The sequence below is a fragment of the Manis pentadactyla genome, chromosome X (genome assembly GCF_030020395.1).
Source record: "Manis pentadactyla isolate mManPen7 chromosome X, mManPen7.hap1, whole genome shotgun sequence".
In the NCBI taxonomy this organism is placed as follows: Eukaryota; Metazoa; Chordata; class Mammalia; order Pholidota; family Manidae; genus Manis; species Manis pentadactyla.
In genome coordinates, this window is record NC_080038.1 from 43058651 (window position 1) to 43062231 (window position 3581).

The window sequence follows — 3581 nt, forward strand, 5'->3', positions numbered from 1 at the left end:
GGTTTTGGTATTAGGGTGATGTTGGCTTCATAGAATGAGTTGGGGAGTATTCCCTCCTCTTCTTTTTTTTTGAAAACTTTAAGGAGAATGTGTATTATATCTTCTCGGTATGTCTGATAAAATTCTTAGGTAAATCCATCTGGCCCAGAGGTTTTGTTCTTGGGTAGTTTTTTTATTACCACTTCAATTTCTTTGCTGGTAATTGGTTTGTTTAGATTTTGTGTTTCTTCCTTGGTCAGTCTTGGAAGGTTGTATTTTTCTGGAAAGTTGTCCTTTATTCTAGGTTTTCCAGCTTCTTAGCATATAGGTTTTCATAGTAGTCTCTAATAATTCTTTGTATTTCCGTTGGGTCCGTCGTGATGTTTCCTTTCTCGTTTCTGATTCTGTTGATGTTTGTTGATTCTCTTTTTCTCTTAATAAGTCTGGCTAGAGGCTTATCTATTTGTTTATTTTCTCAAAGAACCAGCTCTTGGTTTCATTGATTTTTTCTATCGTTTTATTCTGCTCAATTTTGTTTATTTCTTCTCTGATCTTTATTATGTCTCTCCTTCTGCTGACTTTAGGCCTCATTTGTTCTTCTTTTTCCAATTTTGATAATTGTGATATTAGACTATTCATTTGGATTTATTCTTCCTTCTTTAAATATGCCTGGATTGCTATATACTTTCCTCTTAAAACTGCTTTCACTGCATCCCACAGAAGTTGGTGCTTTGTGTTGTTGTCATTTATTTCCATATATTGCTGGATCTCCATTTTAATTTGGTCATTGATCCATTGACTATTTAGAAGCGTGTTGTTAAACCTCCATGTGTTTGTGAGCCTTTTTGCTTTCTTTGTACAATTTACTTCTAGTTTTATACCTTTGTGGTCTGAAAAGTTGGTCGGTTGAATTTCAGTCTTTTTGAATTTACTGAGGCTCTTTTTGTGGCCTAGTATGTGGTCCATTCTGGAGAATGTTCCATGTGCACTTGAGAAGAATGTGTATTCTGTTGCTTTTGGGTGTAGCGTTCTATAGATGTCTATTAGGTCCATCTATTCTAGTGTGTTGTTCAGTGCCTCTGTGTCCTTATTTTCTGTCTGGTGGATGTGTCCTTTGGAGTGAATGGTGTGTTGAAGTCTCCTAGAATGAATCCATTGCATTCTATTTCCTACTTTAATTCTGTTAGTATTTGTTTCACATATGTAGGTGATCCTGTGCTGGGTGCATATATATTTATAATGGTTATATCCTCTTCTTGGACTGAGCCCTTTATCATTATGTAATGTCCTTCTTTATCTCTTGTTACTTTCTTTGTTTCGAAGTCTATTTTGTCTGATACTAGTACTGCAACACATGCTTTTTTCTCCCTATTGTTTGCATAAAATATCATTTTCCATCCCTTGACTTTTAGTCTGTGCATGTCTTTGGGTTTGAGCTGAGTCTCTTGTAAGGAGCATATAGATGGGTCTTGTTTTGTTACCCATTCAGTGTCTTTTGATTGGTGCATTCAGTGCATTTACATTTAGGGTGATTATCGATAGGTATGTACTTATTGCCATTGCAGGCTTTAGATTCGTGGTTACCAAAGGTTCCAGGTTACTTTCCTTACTATCTAAGAGTCTAACTTAACTCACTTAGTATGCTGTTGCAAACACAATCTAAAGGTTCTTTTCTATTTCTCCTCCTTTTTCTTCCTCCTTTATTCTTTATATATTAGGTATCAAATTCTGTACTTTTTGTCTATCCCTTGATTGACATTGGGGATAGTCACTTTAATTTTGCATTTGCCTCACAATCAGCTGTTCCCCCCTCCCTACCATGGTTTTACTACCTCTGGTGACAGCTATCCAACCCCCAGAACACTTCCATCTATAGCAGTCCCTCCAAAATAGACTGCAGAGATGGTTTGTGGGAAGTAAACTCTCTCAGCTTTTGCTTATCTGGAAATTGTTTAATTCCTCCTTCAAATTTAAATGTTAATCTTTCCGGATAAAGTACTCTTGGTTCCAGACCCTTCTGCTTCATGGCATTAAATACATTATGCCACTCCTTTCTGGCCTGTAAGGTCTCTGCTGAGAAGTCTGATGTTAGCCTGATGGGCTTTCCTTTGTATGTGATCTTATTTCTGCCTCTGGCTGCTTTTAACAGTCTGTCCTTATCTTTGATCTTTCCCATTTTAATTACTGTGTGTCTTTGTGTTGTCTTCCTTGGGTCCCTTGTGTTGGGAGATCTGTGGGTCTCCATGGCCTGAGAGACTATCTCCTTCCCCAGATTGGGGAAGTTTTCAGCAACTACCTACTCAAAGACACTTTCTATCCCTTTCTCTCTCTCTTCTTCTTCTGGTATCCCTATCATGCGAATATTGTTCTGCTTGGATTGGTCACACAGTTCTCTCAATGTTCTTAATGTTCTTTCATTTTTAGAGATCCTTTTGTCTCTCTGTGCCTCAGCTTCTTTGTATTCCTCTTCTCTAGTTTCTATTTCATTTATTGTCTCCTCCACCATATCCAACCTGCTTTTAATACCCTCCATCATGCCTTTCAATGATTGGATCTCTGACTTGAATTCATTCCTGAGTTCTTGGATGTCTTTCCATACCTCCTTAGAATGTTGATGATTTTTATTTTGAACTCCCTTTCAGGAAGAGTCACGATGTCCATGTCATTTAAATCTTTCTCGGGAGTTGTATTAATAATTTTACTCTGGACAAGGTTCCTTTGGCGTTTCATGTTTGTATATGGCGCCCTCTAGTGTCCAGAAGCTCTATTCTGGAGCTGCTGAGCCCCTGAAGCAATGTTGTGGGCCTCAGGGGAGCGGTACTGGTGCCTGGGGGTGGAAAGAGCTGTTCCCCGCCTCCCGGCTGCTGTGCCTGTCTCCACTGCCTGAGCCAGTGGGCTGGTCACACCGGTATGTTTTTGTCCCAGAGCAGCCAGATATGGGTCCCTGCTTTCCACAAGCAGCTGGAATCCCAGTCTCCCCAGGAACTCTGCCTGTATTAACTTTCCAACCCGGTAGTCATGCGAGTCTCATGAAAGCACCATGAAATGTAGGTTTGTGCTCTCAGCGCATATATCCAGAGCTAGGTATTCAGCAGTCCCAAGCCTTCCACTCCCTTCCTGCTCCGTTTCTCTTCCTCCCGCTGGTGAACAGGGGTGGGGGAGGGGCTCGGGTCCTGCAGAGCCACAGCTCTGGTACATTACCCTGTTCAGTGAGGTCTGCTCTTTTCTCCAGGTTTTTGCAGTCTGACGCCGTCCTCTTTCCTTTTGCTCTCTCAGGATTAGTTGCGCCAATTAAATTTTCTAATTGTGTTCAATTTTAGGAGGAAGCCTCTACCTCTCTTCTCACGCTGCCATCTTTCAAATTGTTCATCTTTTATGCTTACTATGGTTTATATCTGACTTTCTACCATTTTTTATATTGAATGAGTGATTGGATATTGCTTAAAGAGCTTCAGAAAGACTTTTTCCTTATTTAATAAATGTCTACTGTTTAGTAAATTCACCACAAAATTCATACCTGCGTTTTAGCATTTTGGGGTCTAAATATATGCAAATTTAAAAATAGATAATAGCAACCACCACAAGAATTGAAAAGATTGGAT